The following is a 16,935-nucleotide window of genomic DNA, read 5'->3' as shown; positions in this document are numbered from 1 at the left end:
CTGTATCTAGACTGAGCAAAGTATCCCATCATAGGGAATGGACTCCAAAAAGCCAGCTCATGTACCAGGAATAGAACCTGATCCCACCGCCAGGGGCTCCACAAACAGACCAAGCTACACAACCGTCTCCCACATGCACAAGGCCTTGTCTGGTCCCATGCAACTCCCACGAGCTCAGGTCAGCTGTCTCTGTGGGTTTGCTCAGCATTATCTTGATCCCTCCTTGCTCATATAATCCCTCCTCCCTCTCTTTGACCGGACTCTCAGAGCTTGGCCTGGTGCTGGTTGTGGATCTCTGTATCTGCTTCAATGAGTTGCTGGATAAAGCTTCTGTGATGACAGGGTAGTCGCCCATCTGATTACAGAGGAAGGCCAGTTCAGGCACCCTCACCCTTATCACTAGGACTCCTCTTAGCTGGGGTCACCTTTGTGGATTCCAAAGCACCAGGTTGTGAATGTCCCTAGCGCCAGGTTTCTCCCTAACCCTATAACGATTCCCTCTATCAAGACATCTGACTATACTAAGTTGCTCTTTCAATGCAATGGAGTTTTGTAATTTGTATACTATGCTACAAATTGTATACATATACATTATATATGTATAATGTTACGTGGGGGCTAGACTTTATTCAAAGCCACCATCTTTGTTTCCATGAATTCCGGCATTGACATAATAGGGGGGTAAAGCCAACAAGCTGCACGTTTCCCCCTAAGTTAAAGCAGACTGCATTGGAAACTGAGTGTCCCACTGTGATCTGGCGTTTCCTTCTGTCTGTGAGATGCCATGGCCTCCGTGGCTCTCCCAGAGTGGCTGCAACACTGGCATATGGATCTACTTATCAGGCTTCACCGTAAATTTGTTCATCGCTTGATCTCCCGTCTCTCTAATGACACTCTTTTCTGTCACCAAGGCATTCATGGCCTACAGTTGACTGCTTTTATTGCTTTTAATTAAAGTCTGGAGTAGAAAGTGTCTATTAATCAGAGTGTGAAGCCAATCATGAGCAAGGGTTTATAAACTCTTTACAAGATGGATAGTGGTTTCATAAATTGCCCCGCCTTTGTCATTTTGGCAGAAAGACAGTCATTTAAGTTAATTATATCATGAGGACACCTGGACTCTGGATGTTTGAAAGACAGCTTCTATTTTGACAGAACACTTTTTTAGGAGCAAGAGATGTATTTTAAAATCCATCATTTCAGGAACATCACATTCACTTCGGCAGCAGAGTTGGGGGACTTCTACATGCATACTTAGTAAGGCTGAATGTAGTCACTATAGTCTAAAACAAATTGTAGGTTTCAACATTTCTCTCTTCTCTTTTCTCCTAATATATTTTAAATGGCTGGATTTCTTCACACATTCCAGTTCAGCTGTATAGAACACGAACTTCTGATCATGAAACCCTGCAATATTTCCACTTCAGTTTGAAACATGAAGAAAAAATGAAGCATTTTCCCTTGTCTTTCTTTTTGTGTGCAAGGAAGTCTTTTTAAATTCGAATTTAATTTAACTCAGAGCAGTAACATCACTGTTCCCTGTAAAGATGGGTGTCCAGTCTCACCCAAACATAGAGCTCTGTGACTGAAATAAACCATTTCAACTAGTTACAATCTAGTGAAATGTCTCTGAGTCCCTTGAAGATTCTCCAGAGCTCAACTTGTTCATGAGATCCTCAGTGTAACAGTTGACTGATCATCAATCACACATTCAGTCATTCATTCATTCATTAGTTCAATCATTCATTAATGCAGGCAACAAAAATGCATGGCAAGTCTACGATGTGCCAGTGCCTATTTTAAAAACTTGGTATGAAGTGTCACTGTAACCAAATATATGAAACCCACACATTTTATGTAGTAAATTGGAGCTTATTATTCTAAATAATCAAAATATAGGACACCCCTTCTCTTTCTGGCAGCCTTGGCAGTGTGCTTAGATGCCCAAAAATAGTAATTTAGCCTGGAATCAGAAATCACAAGGCAAACAATGCTGATCATGTGAGGATGAGGATATTATGCTTTGATTCTCAATGGGACTCAGATAATCAGAAAGGCTATAGGCTTCACAATATTACAATCCAACGCGATACACACGACAATAAATATGTGTTCTAGCACAGACAGCATGGGTGATAAAGAGCATAGCAATAGGGCTGGCGTGAGGTGCTGAGACAGGGAAGGGACCACAAGAGATAACTTACTTCTAGTTAAAGATCACTTTCCTTTAGAGTCATTTTAATCAAATAAAATTTAGGTCACATTAAATAGCAAGTAAATTCAGATAATGGAACTTCCATTTCTGTCCTATCACCTGCCCACGCACAGATTGTGAACATACCCTTAGGAAGTGCGAAGCAGCGTCTACAGAAAATTTATGGCTCAATTGTGCTCAGACCTCTGGGTCCAGGGCATGCTGCATCATTGGAATTTGATTGCTGGAGCCAGATGTTTGCGCTGAAAATAGATATCTTATTTTTAAGGGTAGTTTAGTCTCAATCATTAGGTACAGTGGTTCTGATTTTTACCCGTGTAATAGAATAGACTCTCTGAGAGTCATTGGTGAAGCTCACAGCGGAGCCTCAGTGAGCTTGAAAAAATGCATATCCAAGAGTTTGAGGTACATTTAAAGTTTAGAATTTTAAATTAATCTGGTATCCTCATGAATAACAAATCAAATGATCCTAATGACAGTTTTTGTTTTGTTTTGTTTTTATTTGGTTTGGTTTGGCTTTTCAAGGAAAGGTTTTTCTGTAGCTTTGATGCTTGTTGTTGTTATTATTTATCAAGCAAGTAGTAACATAAAATATACCTGATTTCAGTTGCAATAGTTGTGGCCAATGCTACTTTTACATCTCAAAGGGAAATATACAAAGATGAATGCTGTGGGACAACGGTTTTACCCTGTAAAGATTTGTTTCTTGTACTTGTTTCATAAAATGCTGATTGGCCTGTAACCAGGCAGGAAGTATAAGCAGAGCAACAAGGCAGAAAGCAGAGGAGGGGCAATGGTAAACTCTTGTGTATTTCTTCGGAACTGAACGACTGCAGGACCTGGTGGGACAGAAACCTCTATCAACCAGGTGAATGCTTAGCAAAATATGTAAATGGGCAGCTATTGATCAAGATGACCCAGGTTATATGCAAGTTTCTCACCATTTTCCACTTATCTCTCCTTTATAAGAGCACTTGTTTGAGAAAACATATAATCATGCTGAGATATAAGTATTGTATAATCTACTGCCATTTCTTAAGAATGTAGGGAACTTTATAAGTTGTTCAACTAGAAAAGACACATTTTAATCATGTATGTCTAAGGAGGATAAGAAGAATGTCAATAAGTAAATTAGCAGAGTGAGAATCCAGTGCACGGATCACTTAATTATCCCAAGATAGAGCTAAGTTCAGTCTCCTGCCTACTGCAATGGTCTTTTACAAGTCTTTATTTACTTGCTTACTATATTGAAAAATTCTTATTTTACAGTTCACTTCTGAGCATATTACAGCATATTTTTAATGTATGCTACAACTGCATGCAAATACACACACACACACACCCCTGCACAAAAAAATTCACAATGTCATGTTATAAAAGGAACAATCTTACTTATTGATCATTATGCGGTACCTGTCTACACCATAGATCTGTCCAGTAGAAACACTTGGAAGGAATGCATTCATCAGCAGCAGTTCAGCAAGTCATACAAACACCACAGTCAAGAGGAATTTCTCCACATTTCCATACGCAGTCTTTTTCCTGCTCAAGAGTCTGAGTAGCTAAAGCACATATTTACTTTATTGTTCTTTCCTTAGTAGATTCTTTTTAGACAAGAAAAGAATGAAAGCCCTCTATTTGGGATTTTTAAAATTTCATTTATATGTAGATTTAAACTTTGGAGTCTGTCCTTAAACTAGCTCTTGTAGACCAGGATAACCTCAAACTTCTTTTCTTCTTAAATACAGGAGGAGGGTATGATGGTTGATCCTAGTCACTAGATGATAGGAAACTGAGACAGCTTTTGCCCTGAGTTTGTTGCCATTCTGGACCCTACAGAAAGTCTGAAGAAACCCTGGGCTACTTAGTCGCTATCGTAACAGCATAGGTGACAGTGTGAGACACAGTATGGAAAAAGCAGGGCAGAGATTTAGTGTGAATATGTTTTTTTTTTCACCTTTATCTGAGCAATTTAGGGCTAGTTCAAACTGGAATACAAAATTGTGCACAGGCACTGACGTGGCCCCTTGAAGGTACTGACCTGAAAGTAATCTGACCCCTGATAAAAGTGAGAATTTTTATTTTGCTTTCTAACTCTTTATAATTTGAAGACAAGTCTAAGGTATGTAGTGAAGCTGTAATGGCTTCTAATGACCGTGACATTTAAGAACAATCACCCTCTGAGATGAAACTGTTAGGTCACTCCTGGGTCAGTTGACCTTTTGGAAGCTCAAAGCCTCAATTACTTCTGGCAGCCACAGAACTGCATAGCCCCAGACATAACTATGTTCTTAATAATGAATGGTACAGGTTCACCTAATGGAGATGCTCTGTATAAAGAATATTTATTCAGGTGTGGAATGAGTACCATATCAATAAACAGTGAGGAGGAAAATTGTTCATTAATTAAAAATACAAGGACTAAGCTAATTGCTTAATTTTTCACCAAGGAATTTTAAGAATAAATGTATCAAAAGAATTCATTTAAGTAGATAATACAGATTGGTCTATGAAAGTCCCAAGAATGTTTACATAGAAAATAGTTTTGTGTTCTTAACATGTTCTCAAATAAAAGAGAAAATTCCAATCCCAGATAAATATTCAATAAACTACCTTTGAACATTTATTGGTATAGGGTTACATTTGTGTTTTGTTGATGAGATTCAATTTGTCTATTGTTCAGATATGGTTGCTTTAGTGCTATTATGGAGAAATTATATGTGAGTCTTCTAGTGTGCAATGTGTGTTTTATGTTTTCTTTAGAAATGTGTAACCAAGGAAGTGATAAATTAAATGAATATTTTAAATTTTGTTTATCTTTACATTTATCTAATTATAAATTTTCATGTGTTATCCATCATTAAAGAAAAATGAATATTATCACATTATTCTTAATATTCAAAACTGGTAAGCTTATGAAAGACATATGTATGGGTAATTTTGTGATTGATATCTATAATTTTCTGTTCTGTACTGATCATAAGTGAAGTCAGTCTTTGTTTTAAATTAATACCCACAATTAATTTGAATTAGTTTAACTTTTAAATACTTAAACTATCTATCCATCCATTATCTATCAATCTGTCATTCATCTATCATCTATCTCGATCCATCTATCTATCTATCATCTACTATCTCTCTGTCATCTATCTATTTTTCTATCATCATCTATCTATTTCCCCTTCACTTCATGAGTCTCATTTGATATAATAGGGGGGAAAAAGCACAAGCATTTTAAGATCTTTTACTTTTCTCAAAACTGTTGCCAGCTGAGTGATTAAGGCTGTTTCTGATTTTGTGGGAAAAAAATCACAAGGTTAATGTATTTGTGTCCATCCTTCCTTGGTCTCTAATGAGGATGCATATTTGCAGTGTTTCTGTGCACAATTTTTTCTCGACTTTGATTACCATGGCTAGGTATACTTTGCTGTCTAGAAGAGGATTCTTTGTTTATAGGTCTGGAATAGATCTTTTTTTTTTCCTCTTTGCTTTGTCACATTAATGTTATTTCTTTGCTGCTTTCTTAAAATCATCCATCAGGTAGAAGTTGTTTTATATAAGCGTTAAGGTATGTGTGGGTTGGAAAGAGGCACCATCAGGACTACTCTCTGTAATTGCTCAGAATATGCTACCTAAACTCCATCTGTTTTCCCCGGAGTGAGGTGATAAGAGAGACGCCTGTGCAACTCCTCCAGCTCCTACTGCAAAGATGGGAGTCGTATTTGCAAGTACAATTTCAAAGTGTCTGGCAAGACTCACTATACCTGAGAAAGACTAGGATGTTTCTAGAATGCAAGGATAACGTGTGTCATACACAGTTGTGCTGGACCTTTTGTCATGCCTTTGATGTATAAAAAAAATCCTCCTCTCTCTTGTAACCTTTCTGTCCGCTTTTGTCACACTTCAGAGCTTGGTCTGTGAAGCAAAGCACCTTGTACAAACTTGGGTAAATAGAAAGCTTCCTTGGGGAGTACTGAGCGAGAAACCCAACAAATAAAGGATCTAAAAAATATATGATGACAATACAGAGTGAAAGGAATTCCTTGTAGATGGAGCCTGAATAGATTCACAAGGCATGATATTTTTGCTATGTTATTAAACTTTAAGTTTTTGTAGGTTTTAATATGAAATGTAAACCTTTCTGGTAAGTATGATGCCTTGAGATTCGTCCTGTAAATGTGTTGTTTGTCAAAAGTAACAATGTGATGTAGTGAGGTACAGAGCAAAAACAAATGGCTAGATTAAGGCAGTCATATTTTTGAATGGTCAGCTAGACATAGAAACATCAGTGAGCTGAGATGTTTTGAACAATAAAAATCACGCATCATTTAGAAAATTGAAGATGCATATCAACAGAGTTTGGAACTATTTGGTATACTTCAAAATAAATCTAGGTGAAATAGAAGGTCACTAGGAATAATTCTGGTTAAAAGAACCTGTGATTATCAACACCACCACTTATGCTCTATAAGATGACCTAGGCAGATTTATTTGCATATTCATGTTAATAGGGAATAAATAGGGGACAACATAATTTTATTTTTCTAGAAATGTGTGATTGATCTCTATTCTGCTTCTGGAACAGAATACTCAGGAGACAATGGAGGCTGGGGAACAAGAGACAGATATCAGCAGCGAGAGATGTTCAAAGAATGAGATCTGTGAGACCTTGGAGTGTATTTGGACTTCCCAAGGATGATTAAAACAAAGCATCATTTTCAAAAGTGGTCATCAGAATCTCGTGCTACTATTTCAACAGTATTGTTTCATTTCAAATTTCTCTTCAAATATGCTCTACTTTAAAGTCTAAGATACGTGCTTTCTACCTACCTTCTTTTTAATGATTTATTTTTTTAAATTTCATCTTACATTCCAACATTTCTCCCTCCCACTCCTCTTCCCACCTCCCCTTGCATTCCCCCCAGTGCACCCCTCATCCACTCCACCCAAAGGGTAGAAAACTCCCACGGGGAGTCAATAAATTCTAGTTCATTACGTTGAGGGAGGACCAAGTCCCTCCCACTTGCATTAAGGCTGAACATGACGTCCCACTAAAGGGAATGTGCTCCAATAAACTAGTTCATGCACCAGAGGTAGGTCCTGGTCCTACTTCCAGGGGACCCTCAGATAGAACAAGCTTAACTACTGTCTCCCACATATGGAGGGCCTTCTTTGATACCTTGGAGTCTCCACAGCTGTCAGTTTAGAGATCATGACTTCATGGGAAATGCTTGCGTTCTTATCACAAGACATTGTGACTGGATCATAGAGACAGTACATATTTCACATTAATCTGTGTGCAAGTCAGTTATTTTTACTATCTTCCTGAAATGCGTGACTCTTTGTGCTTGTGCAGAACTTACCCACTTGTGGCAAGGCCCGTACATTGATGGGAAATGTTCCAGTGCTGTGCTGCATGTAGGGTTTAGCTTTAGATGTAGATTCTAGGATACCAGAAGCTTCAGTAAGCGCATGGGTCAGAGCCTTCCAGGAAGAGTGCTGTTAATGTTTGTGTGTTGTTTCATAAAACATCTGGAGAATGTGAGATTATCTTGTGAAAGTCATTTTAATATTCATAATGCATGCACTTCTACCTTGCGTGTTCTATTTAGCTATCAAAATATTGGTATTTGTGCGCATTTCAGCTCTGCCTTGTTTAAGTGGCATTTTCCCCTCAGCTTCTTAGCGCAAACTGTGGCCTTGCTAAATGTCTCATTCAATTAACCAGTTGGCAGGATTAGCTTTTTGCACTAATGGATTTTTGGTTATGGCTTTGTCAACATCTTGTCTTTTAAAAAATGCAGTGTGCTAAATAAACTGTCTGAAAGGTTAACCTTCCCAGTACAATGCTTGCTAGCAGGCTTCTTTACAAAGAAAACCTGCATATGAACTGTGCAGTTTCTGGCCAGTTCTACTTGAATTATTAATATTTCAAAGGCATGAATGTGTTCTATACAAACTTGGTGCGTCACAATTAATTTTATTAGGAGCGATTACATAATGGATGTCACTTCCTTAATCAGGGAGCAAAATGCAGTGCTTATTAAAGAGAAACTGAGAGAATAGACAAGCATTTAGCCAGAAGTCAAGGAATATTTTAGAATGCACTATTCATATTAAGAATAGTTATAATGATACACATAGTTGTTTATACGTCTAACTCAGACGATCAAAAACAAGTTTTTTTTTTCTGTAGCCTATTTCTTTAGCCTTGACACTCTCCTCATCTAGAAAACACAAGGCTGCAATATTTCCTCCAAAAAGGCTCGGGAAACCTTTTGGATTTCAAAGCCTTACCTATCCTGGTTCAATAATAACCCATTATATTAAAATCCCTGTAACTGAATGATTTTTATTTCTTGTTTTGGGCTTTGTTAATTTTTTAAAAAAGTGTTACATTCAGGCAGCACAAAATCCATCCTCATAGTTATTTTATTTTTTATTTATTTGGAGTATGTTATATATCCATGTGAGTGTTCATTATCTGTTTTGTTGCCTGTAGAGACCAGAAAATGTCGTTGGATTCATTGATGCTGGAGTTAGAGGGTGTTGTGGGCTGCCTGACATGGTGTTGAAAGTCAGCCTAGGGACTTCTGGAAGATCAAGATGTACTTCTAACTACTAAGTCACTTTTCTGTACCCATTCTCACTTTTTAAACCTGTATTTACTTTGAGTGTATGTTCACATATGTGTGCATGACGCATGTGTGTGACTATATATGCTGTCATCCCCCTGCGGAGGTCAGAGAACAGCTTTAGGATGCCTATCCTTTCCTTCCCCTTTTACATAGGTTCCAGATATGAAACTCCTGCCACTGAGATCCCAAGGAAAACATGTTCGGTTGCTGAGCATTCTTAGAGGACTCAGACTTGCCTCTCCAATATTCTTTAAATAATTAGCAGACAGTATATATTTAAATCAAATAATAACCTCATCAGTTTTGAATAAGACACTTTACTATTTAGTATTTGCTTTTCTTTGATTTTTGGCATTTCTTTCTTTTTTTAAAGAACTGTGTACTTTTAAATTATCACCAAAACAATCATATTGCCTATTATTTATGGCTATTTCCTTTATCATTCCATTTACTGCTTTAGAATTTATGACAAAATCTTCACAATCCTATTATATTATTATTATAAAATCCCATGCATAATATGAAAGTGTTATAATAGTTTCACTTATAATTATTCTCAATTCTGATTTGTAGCACTTGGGTGACATATTTCTTTTATATTTAATATAAATCTTACTTTACACTGTTCTTATGCTTGTTTGAATGATTAAGTATCTTTTAAATATTTAATGTCTATTAGTAGAACTTCTGCTTTCTATAGGACCCAGAGCCGTGTTTGTAGCTTTAGTGACAATGAATCTCCAGTTGATGCTGTCTGTTTCTTATATGACCTGGTTCACTAGTCCCAAAGTGTAGGTGTGCTGATAGTAAAGCATGCAAGAGTTTATCTTTCTGACATTTTCTTTGCCTTCACTTATTAAAGAATTTTTCCTTTGAATATAGAACTCTAAGGCACCATATTAATTGAGTGTTGAGCTAAAATGATCAAATTACTTTTGTTCCTTTTGTTCTCTGATTTTTTAAAAAAATAATTTATGTCTTCAATTTGCCTTCAACAATATCACTGTGACTAACCTTGGCTCCATATTCCTCGCTTACATTTGCTGAGCTCCCTAGCGGTGATTGGTGAACATCAAGTTTACATAGCACCAAAGAAGACCTTGTTTATTCAAGAATTCTCCATCTTTCTTGTTTTCTTTGTGAGCTTCAGTTACATGTGGTTTCCTTGGGAGTTTCCTCCCTGTGGTTCTACCACTTACAGATATTATATACACAGATTCTTTTGGGGAGTAAATTAATTTCACACAACACATCTTGTACATTTAATTCATCAACTTCTTCTAAAGATTTGTTTGCTTTTAAATTATCTAATATCACATTTATCTTAGCAATTTTCACTTTGTCATTCAAATTTCATTTGGATGATTTTCAATATATACCCTGTACCTATACTAGAACACATACAACAATAATCGCTGTCTTTTTTGCCTTTCTGATGCTTCAATCAGGTGTTTGTTCTGGGCCACTGTGGGCTGATTGCACATTCTTTGCATTTGAAGCCAAGATTTTTGATGATTTACACATATGGTAATCCTTCATAGAACTGAGGTCTTGTTAATTTTCTGATGCTATATAAGGGACTGTGTGTGTGTGTGTGTGTGTGTGTGTGTGTGTGTGTGTGTGTGTGTGTGTGTTTCCCAAATATTTAGGAGGATTTTGGACATAGCTTTAGCCACCAAAAGATTAATAGTTTGAAGCAAATCTTTATATTTGTTATTGAACTGACAGTTAGGCTGTGTTTAAGGCTAATTTTTTCCTTCTGAGGCAGGCAGGATTCCTCTGTGGCATGTGAATTTACTGAGGACTTCCATGTTCTCTGAACTCACACTTTCACAGTTCCTATTGACAGATAGACTAGTAATCTTCCTTGTAATCACTGTGAATCTTCCTTTCCACAGTTCTGGAAAGTGTCTACATACTGTGTTAAGTGTTCAGGAGGTCCTTTGGACAACATGAGCATAAGGGCATGTGCCATCAATTTGAAGTCAGTCACTGAAGTGCATATGCTGTTTTCAAAATCTATTTGTTTCTAACAGTTATAAGACAGTTTGCAAGATCATATGGGTATGTATTTCTAGATCTCACTCAAAGCAAAGCTCTTGGGCAACAGCAGTGAGTTAGTGAGAAATCATCTTACTCCTCAGCAACAGGATGGAGCTTCATCCCAACAGAATGAACTACACATAATAAAGGATGTGAAAAATGGCATAATAAACAAATAAACCATACTGAAAGAAGAGAAGAAATTTAAAACTGTTTAGGAAAGTGAAACCAATCCAAATAAGCTATAGTTCTCCATCTATCAAAGAAGGAGAAGCAACACCAAGAAACAAGATTTTTAAAGGTTTTGTTCCCTCCTGTTATGACTGAGGTCCATGCCGTCAACAGTGTGACCGGGTATAAAGGAGCTGCTTATTTTTCCAGCTCTTTCTGTGACACCTGTTTCTCTCTCTATTGTATATCGGCAAAGTGTTTACTAACGTTTATCTCCTGACCTTTTATCCATTTGCCCTTTGAGTTTATTTTCACCAGCTCTGTGAATCCATGTGATGCAGAGCAATCTGATGGGTGTTTGTTCTGTAAATCAAAACCACCTGAAAGTGGCCTCTAACCATAAAACTATTTTTTTTTCCTCCAACCTGCCTAGAGAAAAAGAACCCACAACAGAGGGAGGTAAGTGAAAACTGCAGACACAAGTAATTTCCTCACCATGATTGACTTTTCCTGCTTATGTTTGAAGATGATTTGCATTAAGCATCTCAAAGCACAGTGATGGGTATCAATCAGTGAGATAAATATTCAGCATATGCTTATGGTAAAGAAGGTGAGAGAAACTTACTTTGCATTTAACACAGAAACACATTTGGAACAAGTTGTGCTAAGCAGAATGAGCATGCACTATTAATAGGGCTCCCTCTTCCTCTCTGCATTAAGCTGTCAGCAGGAGAGAAAGCACCCGGATGCCGGCACTGCATTGGCTGATTTCCAAACTCTGTCATCAGATTAGCATTCAACTTAATGTCCAGGGGTTTGGCCATTATAATTCATCATCGTCTGAGTGCAGAAAGATTCTTAATACCATGCCTCTATTCATTATTCAAATTTGTAGATCTGTATTGAAGGACCTCAGGGAAAAAAAAAGATTAATTACGTCAAAAACTTTGGAGCTCTTTTCTCATGCTTGCACAGATTTACATATATGTGTTAGAAAATATTCCTCCCATTATAGAGTTGGTGACTTCCTTCCTCATTGAGTTTGTTCAACAAGAGTAATGCAAGGCACATTTAACCTAATGAGTGCTCATAAGTGCTGCTATGCCTTTGTTGTTTATCTGTTCTACATTACCCTCATCACAAAGCAGTTCACACACAGACACTGCAAGAAACAACAGCTGTTTTAGGAACATCAAGGGCCAATTTTAACTTGGAAAGGGGCTGTTTCAAAAAAAAAATTGTATTTACAGATGAAAAAAACTGAAAAGCGATGCCTATATGATATGTTCAGGCACATATTAATTTTCTAAAGAAAGTAAAGATAAGATGTACTCCTTATTTTTACTTTTTTATTTTTTTATTGATTTTTACTGCACTCTACCGTTTTCTCTGCTCCCCTCCCTCCTCTCACCCTCCCCCAAGGTCCCCATGCTCCCAATTTACTCAGGAGATCTTGTCTTTTTCTACTTCCCATGCAGATTAGATGTATGTAAGTATCTTTTAGTGTTCTCATTGTTGTATAAATTCTCTGGGATTGTGGTTTGTAGGCTGGTTTTCTTGCTTTATGTTTAAAAACCACCTATGAGTGAGAACATGTGATAATTGTCTTTCTGTGTCTGGGTTACCTCACTCAAAATGTTTTCTAGCTCCATCCATTTTCTTGCAAAATTCAAGATATCGTTATTTTTTTTTCTGCTGTGTAGTACTCCATTGTGTAAATAAACCACATTTTCCTTATCCATTCTTCTTCGGTCGAGGGGCATCTCCTTATTTTTAAATGAAAGAACAATGTGAGCAGGTTGTGTTTATGAATATGCATATGCACATATGTAGCAATTATTAAAGATAAAGAGGCCAAGAATTTGAGAGAAAACAAGAGAGAAAGAAAGATGCATGGGAAGATTAGGAACAACAAAGGGATAAATCATTGATTATATTATAATTATAAAAAGATTATAAAAGTGTAGGTTGAGGCAGCCATGACAAATGCAGTTTTATTTTACCTAAGTTCCTGAAACAAGTTAATGCTTTTTTTCGTGTTATTGATTTGTTTGTTTGTTTTGTTTTTTTGCAAGATCAGAAAGATCTGCTTCTAATACTCATTCAGCTGTGAGCTTTTTTATTTATTAGGTTTTTTTATGCTTTATCCTCTATGTGGTTCAAAAGCTAATTAAAAATGCAGGTTGATAAGAAAAAAAAAGATTATAAAAGTGAACATGTTAAATGTTAACTTAAAAAAGACTAGGAAAATAGAAGAAAATAAACTGTTTTTTCATCAGATCAAAGCTGTAGATACTATGTTTTCAATTTCCAACAATTAAACTAAAAGAAGACCTCTGGCCTGAGTCAATAAAATTAACTAAATTCTTGTAGAAGTTAGATTACTGTTCAATGAGAAGATCCTGGAGCTTGGGGACAAGACGCAAATATTTGGTGGTTATCTAGTCAATATGTTATTTTTTTCTGCTGAAATGGCTTATAGCTTTTCGATATAATAATCTAATACTATGTTTTCTTGAAATCCTTTAAAGCAGAGATAGACAACTTATTTTTTTATACTTGGGTAAGAAACAATTTTCTACCTGTGTAATCATGCAATCTTGGCTACAACTTCTAACCCCTGATGCATTAAAGCAAAACCATCCAGAGACAGTATCTATGAAATGAATGAAAGACTATGCCAAGAAAACTATGAAGTGGGCACCCAGATTTGCAATGGTTTATAGTGCCCAATTTCTCCAATTTGGATACACAGAATAAAATGATCATAAAAATAAAATTTGCATAAAGTTTTATTAGTTTTTAAAAAGTATTCTATTTTAGTTTTTCTAAGACAGGGATATCTTTTGCTGTCTTAGAGCTTGTTCTATAGCCCAGTCTGACTTTGAACACATAGAGATAATAATTTTCTTTATCATTTTATAATATGTAATCATCTAAGGTTCATCATGGCTATTCAGATATACACAGGAAACAATTACTACAATGTTAAGGTAATCTTATATTTTAATCATAAAATACAAGCACATAAAGAAGCAAAAGCTAGTAATGCTATGAGATTCTTAGAATATAACCATAGTGTTTTGTTTGTCTATGAATAGTCAAAATTCTCCAGTGTACATTGTATTTATTTTTTCTAGTATAAAAGTTTTATTTGGGGAAGTGGAGAGGAAAGGAGAAAAAGGCTCGTTTGGAGTTATGGCATAAGAGAGACAGGCAGACAGAGAGAACAGACAAGAAAGGAGCAAGTGGCGAGTGAGAGTCATCGTACTTATTTTTATTAACAAACACTAAGAACGGCAACATCACAAAGCACTGGCATTGTCCTACACTGATCAATAGTGCCTAAGGGTTAATGGATATATTCATTATTCATTACTTATAAAACAATGTTTAAAAATACATAAAAGATTTCCTGACATAGGCAGATTCCATCCATGATTCTATTACTTAGTGTTCAAATTTCAGTCTATGACACCATACTACAACTTGGGACTTTTATCATATTTTATTGGTTGATAACTTGTTTTGGTTGTCATCAATTTAGTAAAGTTACTAGAAGTTAGGCCTTTGTTCAATTCATATATAGTAAGTTAAAAGTTCTTTGTTATTGTGAGCTGAAGGTATTGACTTCTGCATTCTGAATTTTATAAATTATGAGTTATTTAAAATTGTTTTTATTCAGAGAAAAATTCACTAAAGAATGTTGAAATAGCTCAATTCATGAATAATTCAATTATAGAAGTCAGAATTCAAAGACTCACAACAATGTTGCTATAAACCATATAATACAAGACGATGCAGCTGAGACACTGAAAAACATTATCACACGTTCTTTGCGTTGGTTTATTTTTCCAGTGCATTAGAAATGCAACACTGTTTGGAAGAATCTGTGAGTAAAAATAAATCCATTTTCAAGTCTTTATTTCTGCTTGGATATTTAATCTTATCTCTGCCTCAACATTTCAAAATGGTTTTAGTGGATATTGACTGCTCATTTAAAATTAAAATTATTCAATAAAGTCCAAATAAAACATCTTGAGTCTGAGAGGTAATTTTTCTTAAATACAATATGAAACCTTTCAGGATCTCTATGTTTGTCTTTTCTTTCTTTCTTGGAATGTGTATGTGTGTTTGTGTGTACACTGTATTCAAACAAATGTGTGGGTGTGCCCACCCATGCATGTCCACAGAAAGCCAAATGTAGAACCTTAGATGTCTTTCTCTGTTGCCTTCTGCTTTCTTGTTTTTAGGAAGGGTCTCTTGCTGAACTGGATTATAGACATTTTGTCTGTGTTGATTGGTTTGTCATCTCTAGGAAGGATGCAGTGGTCATGCTGGGCTTTCTTTACATGGCAACTGCGGATTAGAATTCATTCTTCATTCTTGCCATGCAAGCTCCCTATCGTATTGAATGCATCATATCTCTAGTCCCAGGACCCCTCGTATATTTGTTTTAAAGATTCCTCAAATATTTTGATCATTTGCAATCTTTATTGTCAATTCAATTCAATAAAGTTGCAATTTTAAAATATATTTTAGAGAGTACATTTTATAATGAGTATACCCTTCTGTTGTCTATGTAAACCCAAATCTACGTCTCCAAAATTTGCTATATAATTTTGATATCTATACACTAATAAGTATTTTAACTTTTGTAGTTAAATATATAAGTATATTTATTGTTTGTATTCTTATTTGAACTTAAACCACAATAAAGGAATAGCTAACTTCTATGAGAAAATAATTTTCTATGTTTTTCTTTTCTAGTTTCCCAAGTGCCCTTGGCTTATGGGCTTCATGGTGACAAACACACTGCTTAGATCATTATGCTGTAACAGTGTTTCCCACCACCAAATCATATTTATTCAAACATTTGTAATTTTCATATAATTTCAAATATTTTGCCATAAATTAAATATCAGTGAATCAGGAATTTTTCCATGTCTGTATTTTAAGCATATACTCTGAAATTAGGACCTATTTTTGTCCTCTTCAATTTTTCAATATATATTTTTTCAGTGCAAAATCTACAAATGGAACAAGTGGTCAATGAGATAATTTCATCCTCTGGGATGCTTACAGTGCAGTTTGTCAGGGACAAGAAAAGAAAAGTACTTACAAATTGTGGGAGTTACAGTCACTAATAATAGAAGTGTCTGGTCAGCTTTCTACTGTATCAGCTGTGTGGCTCAGAGAGGACATTCTACAGAGGAGAGAGAAATGAGGGGAACTGAAGAGAGAAGAATGTCAGGAGATGTGGAGCACATATGTTCATTATACTTGTGTAAATGTGGGTGCATGCATAAGAAACAGGATACCATAAGATTGACAGAAGACCAACATTAAGATGGACAAGACACTTATGAAAGAAATCATTTAGTTGAGTTTTTTTCAAATGTGATTGCTTTTGTGATATGGTAGAGCTGGGATGTATCTCAGTGGCTGAACATTTGTCTATTACTAAAATGTTCTCCAGATTTAAATCATGATACACAATAACACATGTGCGTGTGTTTACACATATGCACGCACGTGTGTGTGACACACACAAGTGAAAGGATATAAAGGATATGTAGGAGGCCTTGGATTACCTGAGGCAGGGAAAGAGCTGCATGTGGATAGTTATAACTCATCCAGACTTTGATAATTGGTTTGTTTAATGTTTGAAAATGAGAATGCAAGAAGGAAACATTCAAATAATGTTGAAGAGGGTGACATGGAAGAGTTCAGAGATATGTTGAACCTAGATAGAAGAATTTCTCAATTGTTTCCTGGAAAATGGGTCTGGTCATTGAAACTAAACATATTTAACTGACGATACATGTGGACGCTTGCAAGGTGCGTCTCTTTGTTATTTCTTTCATA

The sequence above is a fragment of the Myodes glareolus genome, chromosome 23 (assembly GCF_982192425.1).
Source record: "Myodes glareolus chromosome 23, mMyoGla1.1, whole genome shotgun sequence".
Classification (NCBI taxonomy): Eukaryota; Metazoa; Chordata; class Mammalia; order Rodentia; family Cricetidae; genus Myodes; species Myodes glareolus.
Note: the sequence above shows the minus strand (reverse complement) of the source record.